The 23,730-nt window shown below is 45.5% G+C and overlaps 1 protein-coding gene and 1 long non-coding RNA gene across 2 annotated transcripts in view; one reads left to right on the top strand and one right to left on the bottom strand.

The window, feature by feature from the left end:
• LOC138364941 (uncharacterized) overlaps nucleotides 1-23,730 on the top strand; it is a 508,777-nt gene that overhangs the window by 370,714 nt on the left and 114,333 nt on the right. The window lies entirely within an intron of this gene.
• Nucleotides 1-23,730, bottom strand: part of LOC123759123 (uncharacterized) — a 145,536-nt gene that overhangs the window by 14,916 nt on the left and 106,890 nt on the right. The gene's annotated exons all lie outside the window — the stretch shown is intronic.

The raw sequence follows: 23,730 nt of genomic DNA, 5'->3' as shown, positions 1-23,730 counted from the left end.
CAAAACGCTAAAACCGAAGGAGCAAGAAAACTCAGCGACTCAACCCCCAGAGGCAAAGGCCAAAAGGAAAGAGCCGACGAAAAAACACACCGGAACCGAAGGGGCACTACCAACCGAGGAGAAGACAGAGCACGCTGACCAGAGACCAGGATGGTGCAAGCGGCGCACAAACAGGCTGGAGGTGAAACGACGCACAAGACAGCTTACTAATGGTGCAGAAGCAACACCAAGACCGAAAGCAAGCTGAAGCAGCGCCACATGAAAAGAGGCGACAGTATGTGGCAAGACGACGGCCCCCAACCCCCACCAGAAAACCAAGCCGAGAGTAAACCAAGCTAACAAGAGTAACCACCTAAGAAGGGACAGGAAAAGGAAGGACCGCCAAAATACCCCATACTGCCACCAAGAGAAGCATGCAGGTGGGACACCTACCACGAAGCCACCCGACCACCAACCAGAGGCGAGACCATGAGGCAGAACATAAGCAGCACCGACAAGGCCCCTGTGCGCCCAGGAAAAGGCGGAGCCACGGGAAGATCTCGGGAGCGACCACCGATACCCAGGAGGCACAAGGAGATGGAACGTCTGCTGAACAGAAAAACTCCCCAAAGCATGCAAGCCCACCAGGAGTTCAGAAACGACGGGTCCGACGCGAGACATCGCAAGACCCCCCCCCCCCCAAATAAAAAAAAAAAAAAAAAAAAAGGCAGGGCAAGCTAGGAAACCAAAGAAGGCGGAAGGGTCGCCGCCAGAACAGTACCCGAACCAAGGGGTTCGAACAACTGCAATAGACCGAGACAAAGAAGCACATCACAGGACACAGGCTGAAAAAATGCCCAAGGACACACGCAGAACACCCCTGCTGCAGAGGAGGCAGGAAGAAAGAGTAGAAGCACAAAAAAAAACAGGAAAACAACCAGGGGTGGACAATCAGGCAGGGACAGAAAAAAAACCACGCAATCCCCCAGCACAAAACAGTAGCAAAGTGCCACACCACAACCGGACACAGGAACAAGGACACGCCACCGTGAAACACGGTACCAATGCACATGTGCAGCAGCAGCAACAGGCACCACTGCAACATGTAAATAGCAACTCCCTTCTGCAAAGGCAGAGAACGGAGCAGGCAGACCCCAGACAGGGCCAACGTAGACACGACAAAACCCAGCAGGCCCAGAAACCTGCACCAGGAGACTGACGGCGGAGAAACCCCGCTCGATACCTGCTGGATGAGGTACTGGGAGCTCTTTTACACCTCAAGCCCGGCCCAAGGCCAGGCTAGACCGGCCAGAGGGTGGCCCACCAGGCAGCTGCTAGGAGCAGTCCGCCGGCCCACATACCCCCACAACCAGGAAGGGCCGGAACTGCTATATGAAAACAGGCTAGTGTGCCCTGGAAGTCCACGGACGAACCAGCAAGAAGGCTTATGCTCGCAAGTAGGTCATGTAACAAGCACAGACCTCTGATGGTAATAAAGTGTTCCCCAAATGTGCCAATAGCACCACTGCACTCCACTGGTACTATCCCGCAAGTTCTACCAGATAGGCGGGACCCAAGAGCCAGAGCTCAAACCCTGCAAGCACAGCCAGGAGCCTTACCAGGTGAGTACAGAACCAACCCTACAACCCCCACACCTCACAACATTAAAAAAGGTGGGTCCCCTGAATGACTCCAGCATGGGTTGGACATGCACATGAGGGGGACAGGAAGGGTTGAAAAACCGACAGTCACTGGTGTGTGACTGGTCTCAGTCGTACAAAAATATACCTAAATAAAAACAGGTATATAAACAACTCCGCATCCAGCGCCCGGCCAAAAGACACCAGACCGCAGAAACTCACCTGGCGAACGGTGGCACGAACTTGACACGACTCAACCGTGCCCAGAAGAACCTGGGAGCACCGCCAGGTGAAGACGCCAGAGCTGGACCCTGCCGGATCCGCAGGAGAGCAGGGAGAGGCGAAGGAGGCGGTCCACACCCATGAAACAGGGAAAACCGCGGTGTCCTCCCCACAACTGGGAACTAGGACACCCCCGGAGCGAAGGGGCACATACCTCAACCAGGGAGAAGAACGAGAGACGAAGCACTGTATCAAAAAGGGCGCAAAACACTAGCACTGAAACACCGCCCAGACCAAAACAAACTCCAGGGTGCATGCGCATAACACGCTGGCCGAACCGCACACCCTCTCTGCGGGAAGGCGCCAACCAGGACTACTGCACGAGAAAAGTAGCCAAAAGAGGAAGCAGGAACAATAAAACCGGCCAAAGAAGCAAAGAGCCCAAAAAGGAACCCAACCGGGCGACAAGTAGCCCAACCGGGCGACAAGTAGCCCAACAGGGCAACAAGTAGCCCAACAGGGCGACAAGTAGCCCAACCGGGCGACAAGTAGCCCAACCGGGCGACAAGTAGCCCAACAGGGCGACAAGTAGCCCAACAGGGCGACAAGTAGCCCAACAGGGCGACAAGTAGCCCAACAGGGCAACAAGTAGCCCAACAGGGCAACAAGTAGCCCAACAGGGCAACAAGTAGCCCAACAGGGCAACAAGTAGACCAACAGAGCTACAAGTAGCCCAACAGAGCTACAAGTAGCCCAACCGGCTCACAAGTAGCCCAACCGGCTCACAAGTAGCCCAACCGGGCCACAAGTAGCCCAGAACGGCGATAAGGACGAGGAACCAACAGACGTTCCAATAATGCGGGAAGTAGCGAAAAACCTTCCCGAACCCCCGAGAACACAGAAGCCAACATTAGTCCCGAAGGCATACGAAGGCGCACCCGAGATCAGAAGTCACGTAGAACCCCATCGAATGGGCAAACATGACTTAAACACCGTCCCAAAAAAAGGGTGGGAGGAAATATCCACCCACAGGACTGAACCAACCGACTCAAAGGCCAAGGAACCGAGCCCGGGGAGGGGCCGACGCCCAACAGCACGTACGGCGAGTGGGGAGGAAAGACCCCACTCCGCATAACCACAAGCCCCGCCTAGAGGGGAATAAAAACCCCCACGGGGTCCAACGGGGCCAAAGCCCCCCAAGTCAGCCCCTCCCCAGCCCCGGGAACCTACACGACAGGCCCCGGGGCCGAGCCGTTCCCCCAAAGCCTCGGCTGTACCAGAAAACCGGGGCAGCCGTGAAAACACTAAGGAAGGGAGCCCACTGGCAGACTCATACAACACGGCTGGAGGAACAGGCTCAAATGCCCCCGTCACTACCCCGGAAGGGGAATTCCCTGAGACTGCCCGAGTCTCAACACCATCAAAAACCCCGCCCCAAACCTACAGACGGTAAGGAACCGGATGCAGGCAGGAAGGGTGATCCAGGGGAAAGACAAGGGGGCGTGGATGGAACCGAAGCAACCAACACCCCCAAGTCCTAAAACGAACTACAAAGGGGCAGCCCCGGGGCTCCCGGAGAGGAAACCACGAGAACGTTGCCACCACCAAGGCTCAAGTACAACGCCCCTGCTGCCCGCACCCGCTTTGTCAGCACAACTGGGTAACCAAGCCACAACTAGCAACCAAACTCGCAGGACTCCGGGTCGAAGGTGTCACCGACCCCACAGGCAGCAGACGGAGGCAAAACAGAGTCACCCAGAGACAAAGGGTGAGAGCAACCCTCAAACTCGCTGGAAGCGAGGGGGGGACTCTGGGGTCACATCTATCGGACCTGCACGCCCCCAGGGGTTTCCCAGGGTCCCGAGCGTTTACTATAAGAGGACTCGTGCTCAGGTAATCCCAGGCAGGGTACTGCTAACCGGCACCCAAAGCTACCAAACAACTTTCTAAGAGCTGAACCCCCGGGACATGTACACTCACGGGGACCTAGCAGGGGGTACCACCAGAAAATACTCAGAACACAAGGGACACAAGGGGCAAGAATGAAGGCAGACCCCCCACCAGGTAGATAAACAAAAAGAAAACCCCGCAAGAGGACAGCATACCCAAGCGGAACAGAGCCGGCCGCTATGATTGGTAAAGACAAGCTGCACAGTACCCTGCGCCCCACCAGTGCAAAAACTGCCCCTTACTCTAAGGCGAACAAGGGAGACAGAACACCCAATCACACAAAGAGTGGCCGAAAACCAAGCAGTAAATGGCCAAGCAGGGGCAGGACCCAAGGAACTTGTGGAAGGCGACCCCAAGCCCCAAGGGCAGTACTTACAGGGCACCTAGGGAAGGGAACCCTAGGCACATGCAGCCCGAGTACTGGAGAATCACTCCCGGCTCACGCACCACCTAGAAAACAGACACCACACTCTAGGTACAGTGCTGAAACAGCCACTGGAGCCGGAGCACATAACCGGTGCCTATAGCATCAGCTGAAGAACTGATGGGTGGATAGCCGGCGTGGGAGGTCTGGGGCTTCCCCTTCCCCCTCCCGGGGAGGGGGGAGCTGCGCAGACAGCGGCGCGGTGACGTATGACGTCATACTAGTTACCTTGTTTTCTGTTGAAGAGTTCTATCCACTAGTTCGGCTTTAGGTAGCAATTTTCACCAGAATAGGGGGTTTGTTTTGGAATGATTACCTTTCTGGATGCTTGATCCGTTCGATGGCAGACATGGAATGCTTCCTACCACACGGGGGTTTCTATAGGCCATTGCTCCCTTTGCCTCTCTGAGGGGGCCAGGTTCTGGCCGTGGTCCCCGGTAGGCCCTAGAACTCCATACACATGACTGATGCCAAAGTCTGACATTAGCATATCAACCGGTAAAGCTCCGGGGAGCCGACGGGGCTCCCCCCAGAAAAAACGCCAACTGGAGGGAGGGAGGGATGCCGGGGAGCCTCTGGGACTCACCCAGAAAATGGTGTTTCATTGCATTCAATGCTGGTTTTCTGGGGGGAGCCCCGTCGGCTCCCCGGAGCTAACTACCCACAGATGGAAAAAAGAGAGACTTACCCGGGAGGCGGTCGTCGCTCACTCCTCAACTCGAAGCCGAGACAACTGGCTGCAACCGCCGACCCAAAGCAACACAGGCCCGACGGGGACCAGGGACATTCACAAGGTAACGAGCAGCCAGGACTCTGTTTGACCGCCAAAAACCCCGCGCCCGAATATCAGACCAAGACATATTCCCAAAGACGGCAGCAAGCGCCGCGAACTTACGGACGTCATGGGCACGGGGATAAACTGCAGGCTGGCTGGACTTGATAACCCTGTGGACGACCTGGGACACCCGAACCCGCGAACAGGATAGAAGGGAAACTGGATCAACCCAAAGCGCGTCCCCGGACACAGAAGCCGTGGTGCGCAAATAACTGTGAAGCGCCGCAACCGGACACAAAACATGATGCACCCCGGCCTGACCAACCAAGCATCAACCACCCATGTACCCCTCCGGAATGCAGCAGTCTCATTCTTCGTCAGTAAAGAAGGAGACGGCTGCAAGCGAACAAAACAATCTCCACGACCAAAAGAGCAGAAACCCCAGCGCCGGAGGAGAGCATGAAGCTCCCCTACCCAACCCCCAGAGGCTAATGCCAACAAGAAAAGAGCCTTGGAGAAACAATCCCGGACCGAAGGGGCCACAACGAAACGAGGAGACGAAAGGTAAGTGAGCACTCGGTCCAAAGACCAGGACGGCTCAGGCGGCGCATGAGCAGGCCGGAGGTGAAACAAGGCACGAGACAGCTTTTGAAACGACGCAGACGTAACATTGATACCGAAGGCAAGCTGAAGCGGCTCTGCCAGCGCCACACGATACGAGGCGACAGTGTCAGGCATAAGATGACGGTTCTGAAACAATCAAGAGAGAAAGGACAAGACCACCCTAACAGGCAAGGAACTAACACGAAGTCGCAAAAAGATACAGAAGAACCGCCAGGAAACTTCATACTGCCGCCGAGAAGAAGCCCGCAGGTGGGACACCAACAAGGAGGCCACCTGATCACCATAGAGATGATGATAAACTCGAGTCAAAAAACCCATACACGAAGACTCGAGAAGATCGAACCAGCCATGTGACGTACCGGCCCGACCTGCTGAAAGAGGCGGAGCCGTGGGAAAACTCGCGGGTTCGGACACCGAGCAAGCGAGTCCATTCAGAGAGCTTTGAGACGATCCCAATAATTTAGATGCTTTATCTCGTTTATGTATCCGTTACAGAGGGCAGGCGGAGTGAGGCAGAGCCCCATTGTGCGCCCGTATTTATACGGCCCCAAACTGCCCGCGCAACGCCGCGGGACGCGCTGCACAATTGTTTCTTTCTCCCCCGCCAGAAAAATCCCCGCTTGTGAAGCAGTGACCATTTTCTGACCAGGGGGAGAAAGATACTGGCAGTATGGGGCGTTAAAGTTTATTGAAGATTAAATTCTGCAGAACATGTAAATATATAAAGTTCAAATATAAAGTAAGTAATTATATAAAGTTTATATTAAACACGGTTTATATTATAGACTTATAACAAAGTTGATATTATTAAACTTAATATTGAACATGTAAATATATAAAGTTTCAAATATATAATATAAGGAATATATAACGTTTATATTAAAATATATAAAGTAAATATATAAAGTAAGAATTAACAGTAACAATTCCAAGTCCGAGGACTAGATTTAACTTAAAAAGTACACCCGTAGTAAGTATGAGACCTTAGCCTATAGTGACATGGAAACTAATTCTGCAGAAACCTAAAGGTTAACTGGTACTAGAATTAAGGCCGAGTGCAAATGTGTAGTAATTATATAACACTAGGATATAACAGGCAGGACACAAAGAATAACTAATAAGTGAGAGACCACATAACACGTAATGTACCCGGCCAAGAGGCCGTAAAAGACCTAATGGATAAGGAGAAGGGGGGTGACTACAAGTAGGGCTTACTAGCACCTAGACTGGGCAAAGTATTAGCTGCGGACAGCGGGACACTTGGGGACCGGCGCTGCACCCCCCTTCCCACATGCAGTGGGGAGACAATCGGGACAACTGTGCAAAGCATGACGGGGATACAAAAGCAGCCGCTTGCAAAGGGGGGGAGGGTGGGGTTTTGCGAGGGCAGCGGCGAGGGCAGGCGGAGTGAGGCAGAGCCCCATTGTGCGCCCGTATTTATATGGCCCCAAACTGCCCGCGCAACGCCGCGGGACGCGCTGCGCAATTGTTTCTTTCTCCCCCGCCAGAAAAATCCCCGCTTGTGAAGCAGTGACCATTTTCTGACCAGGGGGAGAAAGATACTGGCAGTATGGGGCGTTAAAGTTTATTGAGGATTAAAGTGTCCCGCTGTCCGCAGCTACCCTTACCAGTGCAAACTGCCTCTTACCTGCCGGTAACAAGGGAGAACAGAACACCCAAGAACCCAACAGGCGGCTGAAAAACCAAAAAGGTAAAACGGACCAGCAGAGGAAGACCCCGAGGAGCCTGTGGAAGGTGGCCCCAAGGGCAGTACTTACAGGGCACCTAGGGAAGGAAGCCCTAGGCACATGCAGCCCGAGTACTGAAGATAACTCCTGGCTCTCGCACCCACAAAAACAAACACCACACACGAAGCACAGTGCTGTAGCGACACCGGAGCTAGAGCACATGATCTTCGCCTGTAGCATCAGCCTCAAGAACTGAGGTGTGGGTAGCCGGCATGGAGGGTCTGGAGCTCCCCCTTCCCCCTCCCGGGGAGGAGGGGAAGCTGCGCAGACAGCGGTGTGGTGACGTGTGACGTCACACTAGTTTGCTTGTTTTCTTTTGGGGAGTTCTATCCACTAGTTCGGCTTTTGGTAGCATTTTTACCAGAATAGGGGTTTGTTTTGAGGCGCTTACCTCTCTGGGTGCCTGTTCCAGTCGATGGCAGACATAGAATGCTTCCAACCACACGAGTGTTTCTATAGGCCATTGCTCCCCTTGCCTGTCTGAGGGGGCCCGGTTCTGGCCGTGGTTCCCGGTAGGCCTAAGAACTCCATACACATGAACGATGCCAAAGTCTGACATTAGCATATCAGCCTGGGAAAGCCCCCAGAAAAAAAGTTAACGGAAATGCTGAAGCAGATATGACTTTCCATACAAAGAAGGAATAATTTAAACAGGGAGGTTGAAGAAATCGAACAGAGACTGAAGCATTGTTATCAGATTGAAGAAAGGCAACTAGAACAGAAAGCAATTCAAGAAATAAAGAAAAATCCAAAATATTTCTTCATATATGCTAAATCAAAAGCAAAAGCCACTGCCAGTATTGGACCTATTCATAATGGTGAAGGTTCATATACTGAGGATGACAAAGAAACTAGTGAAATCCTAAAAAAACAGTATGAAGACATGTTTAGCACCCCACTTCACAGCATGAATGTGGAAGATCCGGAAAACTTCTTTATGCGTGATATCCAAACCCCTGTAAATAGAACTGATATCAACACGAGTGTGGCAGATTTTGAAAGAGAAATTGACAATATGCCCATGCACTCAGCCCTGGGTCCAGACTCATGGAATTCAATATTTATAAAGAAATGCAAAGTACCAGTAGCACAGGCACTCGGTATAGTGTGCAGAAAGAGCTTGGACATGGGGGAGATACCAGATGCCCTTAAGGCAGCATACATAGCCCCTCTACACAAGGGAGGTAGCAAAGCATTGGCAAAGAATTATAGACCAGTTGCACTAAAGTCCCACATAATAAAAGTATTTGAGAGAGTGACCAGGAGTCAGGTCACTAGTTTCATGGAGACCAATGACCTCCACAATCCAGGCCAACATGGATTTAGAGCAAGCAGATCATGCCTCTCACAGCTACTTGACCATTACAACAAAATCACTGAGGCATTAGAAGAAAAACAGAATGCAGCTGTGGTATACATGGATTTCACAAAGGCATTCGATAAATGTAACCATGGCGTGATAGCGCACAAAATGAGGTCAATGGGAATAACTGGTAAAGTAGGGCCCTGGATACTCAGTTTTCTATCAAACAGAACACAGAGAGTAACAGTCAACCATATAAAATCGAGTCCAAGCACAGTTATAAGCTCAGTACCTCAAGGTACAGTCCTTGCACCACTGCTTTTCCTTATTCTCTTATCAGATATAGACTCAAATACAAGGCACAGCTTCGTATCATCCTTTGCAGATGACACAAAAATCAGCATGAAAATTACCTCTGCTGAAGATATTAAAAACTACTAGCAGATATTAATAAAGTTTTCGACTGGGCAGCAGAAAATAACATGATGTTTAACAGCGATAAATTCCAGATACTCAGATACGGTTAAAATGAGAACCTTAAACATAATACAGGGTAGAATACGCAATCAAATTTGCCCACAGTAGGAAAGCAGCATTTAAAGAATTTGCGAATCATGATGTCTGACGACCTAAATTTTAGGGAGCATAACCAAGCAAATATTGCGGCAGCCAGGAAAATGATAGGATGGATTACGAGAACTTTTAAATCCAGAGATTCCATCACAATGGTTGTACTCTTCAAATCACTTGTGCTGTCCCGTCTTGAGTACTGCTCAGTACTCACTTCCCTATTCAGAGCAGGAGAGATTGCTGAAATAGAGGGAGTACAGAGAACATATACGGGATACATAAACGAGATAAAGCATCTAAATTATTGGGATCGTCTCAAAGCTCTCTGAATGGACTCGCTAGAAAGACAACGAGAGAGATCAAATAATATACACACGGAAAATACTGGAAGGCCAGGTCCCAAATCTGCACAGCAAAATAACAACATACTGGAGTGAACGATATGGAAGAAAATGCAGAATAGAACCAGTGAAGAGCAGGGGTTCCATAGGCACAATTAGAGAGAACTGTATACATCAGAGATCCACGGTTGTTCAACATACTCCCAGCGAGCATAAGAAATATTGCCGGAACAACAGTGAACATCTTGAAGAGGAAACTAGATAGTTTCCTCCAAGGAGTGCCGGACCAACCAGGCTGCGGTGGGTATGTAGGCCTGCAGGCCGCTCCAAGCAACAGCCTAGTGAACCAAACTCTCACAAGTCAAGCCTGGCCTAGGGCCGGGCTTGGGGAGTCGAGGAGCTCCCAGAACCCCATCATCCAGGTATCAACCAGGACAGTGTCGCCCCATTACCACTTGTGATCTGAGTCAACCTAATTATCACCTGTGGTCAGTGTCAGCACCATTATCACCTGTGGTCAGTGTCAGCCCAGTATCACCTGTGGTCAGTGTTAGCACCATTATCTCCTGTGGTCAGTGTCAGCCCAATTATCACCTGTGGACAGAGCCCCATTATCACCTCTGATCAATGTCATCCCAATTATCACCTGTTGACAGTGTCAGTTCCATTATTACCTGTGGACAGTGTCAACCCAATTATCAAATGTGGACAGTGTCAGCCCCATTATCACCTGTGGGCAGTGTCAGCCTTATTGACACCTGTGAAGTGTTAGCTTCATTATCACCTGTGGTCAGTGTCAGCCCCATTATCAATTGTGGTCAGTGTCAGCACCATTATCACCTGTGGACAGTTTCAGTCCCATTATCATCTTTGGTCAGTGTGAGACCTATTATCAGTCAACCACACCTACCACATTCACCACAATCAGCACATTACACTACCCATAAACTGAAGCCAGTCAAGGAAAGCACGTACTGGCAGGGGGTTGGTGCTGGACCTGCAGCTCCAGCCCCTCACTACTGGCAGGGGGTTGGTGCTGGACCAGTAGCTCCAGCCCCCCCCCCCCACCCCTCTACTGGCAGGAGGTTGGTCCTGGACCTGTGACTCCGCCCCCCCCTCCCTTTACTGGCAGGGGGTTGGTGATGGACCTGTAGCTCCATCTGTGCTGGATAGGTGCTTGTTGGGAAGAAAGCTTACTCTCTATTAATTGATTGGTATTTAATTAATAGATTAATCTAAACTAATCGAAGGATCACCCTATTTTTACGGAAAAGGTTAACAGATAAAGTTAAATGATAAAAAAAGGTTGGTTCTTCCTCAAATAAAATTAGTAATTCCTACTAAATTATATGTTAATAAACATTAGACAAATTGATTAATGGTAAGATGATTATATGTTGATTAAACAAGAAATCATTCTCATTTGACTTTAATGAGGCTATCACTTTACGTTAGACATCTCAAATCATATAAACAAAATATCTTTGTCTGACAATCGATTATTGATTTCACTCAATGAAAGAAAATAATTGAAAAGGGTTCAGCTGCTTAGCTGTAATAGCGAACGGAGAGGTAGAGGTGCGGTGGCGTCGTCTGCTACTTGCTGCAACATGTGTGCTTGAGCGTGGCGTGGGAACATGAGAGGACCACGACTGCTTTCAACACAAGCTGAAATTTCAACTAAATATACCAACTGTTTACACCTGCTATCTAGTATCCTCACTATGCCATAGAAGGAATAAAATTAATTCCTTATGGACGTACTTATTGTTTGGGGAGGTCGCGTGGAGTAACAATGAACAGTGCACAATAAAATTTATGAGGAGTACTCAATATAAACAATACTAGGGCACTTAACACTTTCACACTCTTGGCGCTCAAAAAAAAACAATACCCTAGATGCTTTCGGCGCTCCGCGCGCCTACGCGGTAAGACCAAAAAAGTGTACACTATTTTTACTGTCCTGATAATAATTGAAGGCGCACGTATTTAAATTTGGTATCACTGTGTTCGCAATAAAATTGTCTATAAGAACATATCTATAAAATGCCGCCAAACCATAAGGACTATCAACACCAAATAAAAACTATTCAGATCACTCGCCAAGAGCGCCAAACAGCAACAAAATGTTTCCACTCTCTTAATGGTTGCGAAGCCTACAGTTGTCCTACATCGCTAATTGTGGTATCATTGGAATCGCAATAAAATTCTCTACACGGACATATGCATATAAATATAGATTCCATGTCGTAGCCCACCCAAAACAGTGTGGGAAGTGGCCGAAGTGTTACCCGCGGCAGCATATCGGCGAAACTCGCTTTGAAAAGTGTATATTCAATTCACTGTCCTGACATTATTTGTCGATGTATGTATTTCATTTTTGTACCAATGTGCTCGCAATAGAATGTTCTATAAGAACATAAGTATTAAAGGTCACATAAGGATGCGTTCGACCGGCAACATATATAAAAACTACGTCGATTACACTCGTCGTGTCAATAATACAATTGTTTTACCACGATGATTCACTGCCACGCCATTTTCTTTTATAAGCTGTTCGGCTATTAGAGAAAACGTAAATTTCATGGCAAACATTTGTATACTATTCCCAAGTTGATCGGATAATAAATGGATTTTATACAAATATTTTTTCGATGGACTACAGGCGTCGTCTGTTATGCGGAAACGTAAGAAAATACGGTGACGACTCATGGATAATCCTAAGCGCGAAAGTGTTAACCTGCTGTTTGTCCACCGAAGCAATCCTAGATTGCTACTGGAGCAATTGCACGCTCCTAGGCCGATTAATGCAAGGGCCTAACGTAGAATTGATGGAAATGCGACTCTCCCAGGACGCACGATGTGATTGTTGGCGTCACTAGCTTGTGTCGTTAATGGCGACTGCAAGGCAAATGAACGGCAAATGGCGTCTCTCCGCCTCCCTCCCTCAGCCCGTCTCACTCATTCACAACAGAAATTAATAATCACGGATAATTCTTTTCCGTGTAATTACTGATGTAATGTGTTAATGAGAACAGGGTTGCAATTGTAGGGAATTAAATAATATCATATTCTCGTTAAATGGTGTTAATCGAGAAATGGAGAGAATTTCTATTCCTCCATAGCGTTTGTATGTGACAGATAAAACTATTACTCGATGATAATCTCAGTTAATAACTCTCAGTTTTGGATTATTAGGAGTTATATTATCCGTAGTTAATTATTGCACGGAATACTGATAAATTAGAGAACCACATTCAATTCTCGAACATATTGGTAATAAATATGCTTAGATAGACATTTACTGACGCAATCCTGCCGCTCGATGTCGTGAGAATGTTAGCAATACGCTCAGATAAAGAAATATTAATTTATGTTAGCACTACAGTTAGTAGAATTAATAATTACTATACTTAGTATACAATAATGATGTATTATAATATAATGGTAGTGTGTCAGTGCTGGAAATTTCCAACTTAACTCCAGGGGGGGGGGAGAACTCGGGTCGCAGTTCAATGTTGAGTACTGACGTACCTATACCGAAGTTAATTTTAATGTTAGTATGTAAGTACGTTAGTACACACACAACGGATGTCCCGTAATTGCCAAGGACAGATAAGACTTTAAGTCTTGTAAAGGAACTCATGTTAAATGGAAAACATGGAATTGTGAATCATCTAAAGTTAATAACTACTAAAGCCTACAATGTACTCAATGACTGGTGTCACAATGATGTGTAACGGTTATGTTACTAAGTCTTAAAGTTTTGTATACTCATTTCTTTCTCTAGATGGAATAATGTTATAGTTGATAGCCTACACAAACAAATTAATGATTAAATCATACAATTTAAGGTAACTGAGAATCCACCGTGAGGTGAATGTCCTGGGTCATTGTGACTTGTAACTGATTTGTTACGAGACATCACAACACAGCATCATCATGATTACCCAAAATTGGATGGTAAATTATTTGATCTTAATCAGAGCTATAATAGGCTTGTAGTTTCTGTTTACATTGTTGAGCAGCTGCTTTAAGTGGGCGTGTGCTCGGTGGATCAGAATTGTTGTCCTCGGAAACTGTAGGTGAAGTTGGTTCTGTTAAACACTCTCGTTCTGCTAATTCGAGAAGTACCAACTTCTCTAATGTTTTTAGGGTAGTAGTGCCTCGGCACAAAACCCGTACTACTCTCAGGATGCATTGGCGATCTGGGTGGATAGACACAATTTTGCCTATAGGCCATTCTGACCTGGGTCCATCACTGTCAATCAGTACTAGGTCTCCTAGTTTGAGTTGAACCTTATTATAGGGGCTTGAAGCTCCATAGTGGTACTCTCGTAGAGCTGTGAGGTACTCTCGAGTCCACACCTCATTCCACCTTTCAATTACTCTCGAGAGATGTTGGTAACTTTCCACTAAATCACTCCTAGTCACATGGGAAGGGTCAACAGGATCTTCTTCTGCCAAAGGTATCAGAGGGCTCAGCAGGCCTCCATGTATTAAATGTGAGGGACTCAGGGGTTCTCTCTGTGAGAGATAGGTAAGTTAATGGGCGGTTGTTGACTCGCGCCTCAATTTCTATGACGAGTGTTTAGAGTTCAGAGAAACTAATTTTCTGTCGATGCAAGGTCTTCCTTAAACAATTCTTGACAGTCCCTATCATACGTTCGTAGAACCCACTTTGCCAGGGGGCTCTGAGAGCTATAAATTTCCAGTGGCATTGTCGTCTCTGCATGACAGACTGCACTTCTGGATGATTCCATATCTCTCGTAGGCAGGCTTCTCCTGCCCCCAAAATTTGAGCCATTATCGGATATCATTAGTTTGGGACAGGATCTGCGAGCTGCAAATCTACGAAAAGCTTGGATGAAGGCTTCGGCACTCATGTCAGAAGTCACTTCTAGATGTACGCCTTGTGTGGCTGCACACGTGAAGAGGCAAATACTGTATAAGCTTTCACTGGTATCTTGTCTGCAGTGCCAGTGAGAAGTAAGGATCCTGTGTAATCGACACCAGTGGTCTCAAAGGGACGAAGATGGACTACTCTCTCTCCTTAGGGAGTGGCGGAGGTCCTGGGTAAGGACACACTCGAGCGTCGTATCTTTTGCAGATTACACAGGACTTAATGAGTGATTTGACAGTTTGACGACCTTGGGGAAGCCAATATTTCTGTCTCAAGTCGGTGAGAGTGTCTAACACTCCACCATGCAAAGTACCATATTGATGATGGTGTAAAACTAGAAGTTTTGCAATAATGTAGTGATATGGTAGAAGGATCGGATTCTTTGTATCCAAATCAATTTCTGCATGAAGCAGACGTCCTCCACACCTTAATATATTATGAGTGTTGGTATCATACCAGATACCTAGAGACTTGGTTAATTTATCTGGAAGATTTTCATATTCACTTCCATACGTCTCTTGTTGTGCACGTTTGATCCAGTAGAGGATAGGATTGGGAAACTTATGTCTGATTCCTATCTTAGCAAGAAAGTCAAACACATGTGCTGTCACTCTTAATAACTTACTCAAGTTAGAATAATTGTGAGGATTAATAGCTGAGATTCGATGAGGTTTTGGATCTTTCATGGGAGTAGCGATACTGGTCACTATGACTTGTGGTTTCTGTTTGGGCCACTGACCACTAACAAGCCATGAAGGTCCATTAAACCACATCGAAGACTTAATTAGCTGTTTTAATGTTAAGCCTCTTGATAGGTAATCTGCAGGATTGTCCTTGGTGGGAACATGTCTGAATTTATATCCCGCAGATAATTCATGAATTTCCCAAACACGATTACTAACATAGGGAGTTTTATTGTTATTATTTTTTACCTATTGTAAGACTGCCTCATTGTCTGACCACACTGCTATCTCACTAAAGTGAATATTATTGAGTGTCTTGGTCAATGAGCTAATCGTACTCCCACCAGCAATGCAGTTAACTCCATTTGAGGTAAAGATCTCTTCTTGATTGGAGCAACTCTTGCTTTAGATGTGAGTAAAAATGATTGTACATTATTGACTAAGTAGGCTGCAGCGCCATACGCTTTGCCGTAGGCATCGCAAAAGACGTGCAAATTTGTGGGTAACTTTTGTCCTGAAGCATTACGAGGAAATTTCAAAACACCTAATTGATTGAAATCCGTTGCAAGTATTTGCCACTTATCTTGCAACTCAATTGGTAACGGATCATCCCATCCCATATATTTCTGCCAACATTCCTGCATGAGGAGTTTGCCCTTTATTAAAATAGGGCTAAGTAAGCCCGAAGGGTCAAATGGTTGACTGACATACGCGAGTAATTTTCTCATGGAAAGGGTTGAATTATTGGTTTGTACTGACTTGACATTCATCTCGTCAGTAACTGTGTTCCATTCCACGCCCAGAACCTTTAATTGATTGGGCACCTGATAACCCGGAAAATCTTTCTCGATTATCTGGTTTAACCCTTTAACCCTTAACATGCTCGGGGTCTAATATCCTGCTATCCACACAGGCGCATGTCATTTTGAAAAAAAAAAAAATTTTTTTTTTTTGCTAATCTGTTAAGTTCTGTTCACTGATCACGGGAAAAATAAAAAATAAATTCTATTGTACTTACTTTTGTTGCAATAGAGCCGAGAAGCTCGGTGATGACGTCACAATCTGCATGTTCGCTCATGCAGTACACGCCCGGGAGATGTTGCGCGCGGTCCTCAAACAGCCAGAGTTGCCACAAATATATTTTCGCGCTATTTATTTACAATGTCTAAGCGCATTTTATCTAATTTTTTTTCACTAATTGTGTTTCAAATACTGTTTGAACATATTTTGTATCAATAATTGTTGCATATTTGAGTATACACAGGCCCACACAAATGTTTTCAATTACGGCAATATAATATGTCATTACAGTCTATTATATTGTATGTTCTGCTTATATTTGTATATATTTACACACACGCACACGCTATCTGCTTATATGTTTACATATTTACACACTCGCACACGCTATACACACTTTGAAGCACACTTAGAAGATTTCTAGACTGTGGTAGTCATTGAAGCAGTCGACAGCACATAATGGGATACCACACGTTTCACACCATGTTTGCACAAGCTTCCGTTTCTTGTCTCTACGTGTTGTTGTTTTACACACCAAGCAATCACGTTGGGCTATTGCACGCTTCACACCAGGTGGCAAATACTTAAGTTTGTGTGCTAGGAAGCCTTCAGTGTGAGCGAGGCGTGGAGTACCAGCATGCTGCAACAGTGGGTTTATGATGGGCCGCTGAATACCTGGGACATCTTTTGCAAACTTTCCTAATAACTGTATTGCAGCATCAAATACAAAGTCACGGAAAGTGGGCTTACGTCCAGTTCTCACAAGGTACATGTTGAAACAGTTCAGCATGCTCATGTCCACAAGATGGAAGAACACTTTTTTCGTCCACCTACATGTCTTCCGCACACACTCTGCAGTGCCAATCATCATGTCTGATTTATCAATCAACCGCATGTTGATATTATAGTCTAAAACACAGTCTGGCTTATATAGTGGTGCGTTTGTTTTATGGTTCACTTTCCCACTGTTCACCATTGTTCCATCATGAATTGTTGTCAACAAGTTCACCTCTCTTTTGTCTTTCCACCGAACTGACAGAATGTTATCACTTTTCCTTCTCTGACACTCACCAACTGCAATGTCGTTGTCAAACACAGGCATTTCCCTTCGTTGTGGCTTTACTGTACCAACCAATCCGGTTCTATTTTCTAGCAAGAACCGAGCTAGCAAGGGACTTGTATAGTAATTATCTGTGTATAAAATGTGTCCCTTGTTCATCCACGGAGCCATGATGGTCTTCACTACACTCCCCGAGAATCCATGTTCGTCGTTACCGGGTATGTCTACATCACTAGCCGAGTACAGAATCATGTGTAACACGTATCCTGTCTCACAATCACAAAGAACAAAAAATTTCAGGCCAAATCGGTTTTGTTTTGAGGGAATGTACTGTTTGAATGGAACACGTCCCTTGAAAAGTATGAGAGATTCATCAACCACCAGCTTCTGTGCTGGTACGTAAAAATCTCTGAATTTTCCAATAACATCGTTCATGTAGTGCCTCACTCGCCACAGTCTATCATCAGGTGTTCGGTCCTGAACACTTCCAAAATGTAGACACCTGAGGAGTATCTGAAACCTGTCTCGTGACATATATTTCCCGAATAAAGGTGTTGGTATTGTCTTGTCCTTGCTCCAAAAGTCATTTATTGCATGTTTGTGACAGTGCTTCATCAACAAACAGAGTGCCAAAAACACATACATTTCCGCCACTGTGGTATTTTTCCAACGCTGCAGTCGTGAAAATTCTGTGATTTCCCTCTCAATCAGGTAAGCAGCATGCAGGTTCGTTTGGTGTACAATGTATTCCATGAGTGGTTCATCATAGAATGCTGTAAAATATTCCATCTCAGCCATGTCCTCACCTTGATTAGGGAAAAGGTTTGTAATCCCTACATCATTATCGTCAAAGTGAGGAATATTAGGAATAAAATCGTCACCATCACTCCACTCAAGTACACCAGGCGTCCTGCGAGATGCAGAGGAAAGACGGCGAGGAAGCGATGCATACCGGCGACCAGGAGCTGAATACCGTCTGCGAGAAGCACGGCGGCTACGTGCACGTGAGGTGGGTGCACGTGAACACGAGGGTCTTGGTCCCTCATGTGGTGCCATGCGGTGGCGCTTGGCCGGGCGAGATGCTGCTGACGCGACAATTTCTCGCCCAGTTACACCACTGGTACCAGCCACAGGCTCAATAAAACTTTGATCTGAGTCACTAAACCCAGAAAAGGAGTCGCCTCCCTCTGACTCGTCACCCTCAAACAGAAAATATCCACAGGAACTCTGAGGTCGTGGTAGAATTGGGGTAGAAAATGGGCGAGGAGGCATGGGAGAGTGTATAGGCCTCGCCATGGCATGGCGGTCATTCTCACTTTCACTGCTGCTGCTACTATCACCCGACAACTGTGTATAATCCTCATCGTTGTCTGAATCGTCAAACACACTTTCTTCACCTTCAGAGAATAATTCGTGGGCTATTTGCTCTGGGGTGAGGAACTGAGTGGTGCGTGCCCGTGAGGCGTTTGACCGTGCGCTCGCCATGGTGACTCTCGCTAAACTGAGGCCTCCCATGCCATCGAATCGTGAGCTGGATTTTTTTTCAAAATGGCCGCTGTTTACTAGAGCCCCTGGGCAGCGTATGGGACCCCCAGCTACACCGCGGGCCATTCAAATCGTGCGCGGTACCCATACACTTCATATGAAGTGAAGCGCAGTTGACTGGTAAAACGGTTTACACTTCATATGAAGTGATGCGCACTTTAAGGGTTAACTGTGCAACGCGCCTGCAGGCCCAAGCTTCAGGTGCGCAACGCGCCTGCAGGCCCAGGCTTCAGGTGCGCAACGCGCCTCCGGGTATTTGTATTTTTCACGTTCCATTCAAAACTCCCGCGGCTACATGGGTTTCACATCGGCTTCCTCAAGGCTCTTATAAACAGACGCCATCTTTAAAAAAAATCGTGGTCTACATTCCCAGGTGTGGGAGCCTCAGTAGTGAGTGAGCAACCAAGGCTGGCGCTCGCAGCATGAGCGCACAGCACTGCTGTTCAGCGTGTGACCACAGCATCGCCTAATATATCTAATATCATAATATATACATAACTTGTATTATTTAGCCATGATAGTATTATAGAAGAGCCTGAGTGTGATAATGACTAGGTACAATGTTCAAATATCAGTGATTCAATGCTGTTCACGATGTTCACAGAGCTAGCCACAGCACCACAGCATTATTTCCTCCATCTAGGAATCTTCAAATGACTTTTTAGGTTCCTTTTAACCCTCAAACCGCGCATATCATATATAAATGATATCAGTGACAAAACCGAAACCGCGCAAATCATTTATATATGATTTCGTGTCTAGCACTATAATTTAAACGCCCCGTCTGGGATAGGGGCAGCTATAGTACAGCCACGACCGATAGTTGCCAGATGCCACCTAGAAAAAAAATCCAGGCCAACATTCTTGGGTGTTACAGCATCAGTATTGAGCAAGCCACCAAGGCTGGCGCACGCAGCACGAGCTCACAGCACCGCTGTTCAGCTTGTGACCACAGCAACGCCTACAAATACCATAATGTAAATGATACTGCTATTATTTAGCAGTGATAGTATTACTGAAGCCCCCTGACTGTGATAAAACTGACCAGGATTCTGATAATAGCAGGATTGTGGTGATATTTAGCGCTGTGCTCCATGGAGGGAGGAGTAAGGCTGTGGGAGGGAAGGTTGTGGCGTCATTTTCTGACTGTGCGTGGCCACCATTAATTGACTGCACTCCCCATACCAGTTTAGTGGTTCGATATGGTGAACACAAATGTTGATACTTATATATAATGTGTGTATAGTGTGAGATAACAGCGAGAGGAGTAGGTTGGGAGCCACCATTTTGGTGAGGGAGGAGCATCGTCTGCACGACTTGGCATGTTGTTTACTGATGGCTACTATGATCTTTGGGCACCATACCAGCTTATTTGTTCAGGTATGGTGAATAAAACAGGTAGATACTTATATATAATGTGTGAATATAGCGTAATAACACCACAAATAATATTGTTGGAGGACAAATATTAGTGCGTCTGGCCTTGAGGGCGGCCGCCGATCAGCTGACTGTGTGAGTAGCTACGTCTTATGGCCTGTACTCACCATACAAGCTTAGATGTACAGTTATGGTGAACAAAACATGTAAACACTTATATATAACGTCTGTGTATAGTGAATAAATACAGAAAGAGTATTGTGGGAGGTGAGTGAGGTGGTGTTGAGGGAGGGAGTGGCAGTGAGTGGCTCGCTGGTGTTTGGTGGTCACTCCTCGTTGCTTTTTGACTCACAAGACCAACTTAGTAGTTTGTTATGGTGTACAAAACATGCAAATACTTATATATAACCTGTGTATATAGCGTAACAACAGAAAAACTATTTGTTTATTATTTTATGAACATAATAATTGAATCACTAATATGCACACCATAATTTTGAGTACAGCGATGGTTCACACATTTTATAATATAAATGTACCACAATTCACTGTATGGAATAATATTACTGCAAAAAAACTAAGAAAAAATCAATCAGAGACATTGAAATAATTAGGTAATAATATATTTGTGGCAACTGTAGTCTGACAGCTCGGGCGGAGTAGACCTCGTCTGGCGAAGGCTCAGCCAACGCCCCTTTTTTGCCACACTTCCTTACCCTATTGCAGCTAAAATATGCCACCTACGATTTTTTTGTTATTTTTTCCGTGATCAGGGAACAAAAATGAACACTTCAATAAGACGAAAGAATTTTGTGGATTTTTTTTTTTTTTGTTTCGCCTGTGGGTGTGAATTCCATTTGAGCCCCTAGCGGTTTGAGGGTTAAGAACATAAGAACATAAGAACAAAGGTAACTGCAGAAGGCCTATTGGCCCATATGAGGCAGCTCCTATCTATAACCACCCAATCCCACTCATATACATGTCCAACCCGCGCTTGAAACAATCGAGGGACCCCACCTCCACCACGTTACGCGGTAATTGGTTCCACAAATCAACAACCCTCTTACCGAACCAGTATTTACCAAAGTCTTTCCTAAATCTAAACTTATCCAATTTATACCCATTGTTTCGTGTCCTGTCTTGAGTTGATACTTTTAATACCCTATTAATATCCCCCTTGTTATGTCCATTCATCCACTTGTAAACTTCTATCATGTCACCCTTAACTCTTCATCTTTCCAGTGAATGCAATTTAAGCTTTATTAATCTTTCTTCATATGAAAGACTTCTAATTTGGGGAATTAACTTTGTCATCCTACGCTGGACACGTTCAAGTGAATTTATATCCATTCTATAGTACGGTGACCAAAACTGAACTGCATAATCTAAATGGGGCCTAACCAGAGCAAGATATAGCTGAAGAACCACACCTGGTGTCTTGTTACTAACGCTTCGATTAATAAATCCCAGTGTCCTATTCCCCTTATTATGAACATTCATGCATTGATCCTTTTGTTTTAAATTCTTACTAATCATAACTCCCAGATCCCTTTCGCAATCCGACTTCGCAATCTCAACACCATCTAGCTCGTATCTTGTAACTATCATCATTACCTAGCCTCAAAACTTTACATTTATTAGAATTAAACTGCATCTGCCAGTCTTTTGACCATTTTAAAACCCTATTTATATCAACTTGAAGTGATAGCGAGTCTTCTTTCGTGTTGATTTCCCTACCGATTTTTGTATCCTCTGCAAATTTGCATATGTTGCTAGTCAAACCTGAATCTAAATCATTGATATATATTATAAACAACAGGGGTCCCAGGACAGGCATTGGTGATATTATAAACAACATGAATGATATTATGGCTGGAAATGGGAACAATCCCATTATTTGCATTAGCGCGGGAGGAAATGATGTTGGTCGAGTTAGGAGTGAGGAACTGATTCAGAGGTATAAAACAGCAATTGAATTAGTTAGGAGCAAGGGAGGAATCCCAATCATATGTGGCATTCTTCCAAGAAAGGGAGTGGGAAATGAATGGATATCGAGGGCACTTTGTGTCAATTGCTGGCTGGAAAGATATTGCAAATCAAATGCAATATCTTTCATAGACAACTGGGAACACTTCTATGGAAGAAATGAAATGTATGCTCGTGATGGGATGCATCTATCGAGAGCTGGGGTTGTTGCTGTTGCGAACTCGTTGGAAGAAGTGGTTAGAGGTGTTTGTTTGGGTTTAAACTGTTAGTAGATAGAGGTATGGGAATTGATTTGGAGGAAGGAGGTAATAAAAGTATGTGTTTGTGGAAGAAAGGAATTGGCAAAATGATCAGGGAAAGAGAAGGGCCGCAAAATAACAATTCACTTAGGGTATGTGCCACTAACAGTAGAAGTCTAAGAAATAAAATTAACAAATTAAATGCTCTTGTCTGCACAGAAAAAATAGATATTATTGCACTTACTGAAACGTGGACGAATATAGAAAATAGAGAACTATTAGCTGAATATCAAATAAATGGATTTAAACTATTTCACACAGATAGATATATTAAACGAGGAGGTGGAGTAGCCATATATGTTAGGGACAATTTGAAATGTAGTCTCAAAGAGGGAATCAAAACTGAGCCACACACAGAAACTATTTGGATAGAATTAAACGAAAAAGCTAATAATATTATAATAGGAGTTATATATAGGCCACCAAATTTAGACAGAATGTAAGCAAAGAACCTATGGGATGAAATATCTAGAGCATCTAGATCTAACAGTATTTATGTCATGGGTGACTTTAATTTTAGCAGAATAAACTGGTTGAACAAAACAGGGAATAGTGAAGCAGAAGATTTTCTAGAATTAATTGACGATTGCTTTCTTACGCAACTCATTAAAGGAACCAACACGGGAAAATAATATTTTATATTTAATGTTAACTAACAGGGAAACACAAATTAATGACATCGAAATAGGGAGTGAGCTAGGGAACAGTGATCACAAAGAAATCAGATTTAGCATAGAATGGAATAGACCAGTAGGAGAAAATTCTGTTAAAGTGCCAGATTTTCGAAAAGCTGATTTTAATAGCCTAAGAAATTTTTTGGGTGAAATTAATTGGAAAGTCTTGGGTATGGAGTGTGGGCCGGTCTTGGAGCGAGACATGAACCCAGAGATAGGTGACTTAAATGGGGATTTCGATGTGGATTCAATATATAACTTATTTAAGAATATTCTAAACAAAGCACAGGAACGTAGTATACCATACAAATTGAATAGATCAAATACTAATGACCCAAAGTGGATAACAAAGAATTTGAAGAACCTTATAGGTAAAAAGAGAGCTTGGTACAAAAGGATTAAAAATGGGGAGGTCACTTTAGAACAGGAATTCGTACAACTGGTTAGAAATGTTAAAAAAAGAGATAAGGAAAGCAAAAAGAAACTATGAAGTTCGCATAGCAGGGCAAGCAAAGACAAATCCTAAAGGGTTTTTTCAGTTATATCGTACTAAGACTAGGGAAAGGATAGGTTCATTAAAAACTGAGACAGGTCAAATAACAGATAG

This window comes from Procambarus clarkii, chromosome 15 (assembly GCF_040958095.1).
Source record: "Procambarus clarkii isolate CNS0578487 chromosome 15, FALCON_Pclarkii_2.0, whole genome shotgun sequence".
Taxonomy (NCBI): domain Eukaryota; kingdom Metazoa; phylum Arthropoda; class Malacostraca; order Decapoda; family Cambaridae; genus Procambarus; species Procambarus clarkii.
This window is presented reverse-complemented; position numbering and strand designations above follow the sequence as displayed.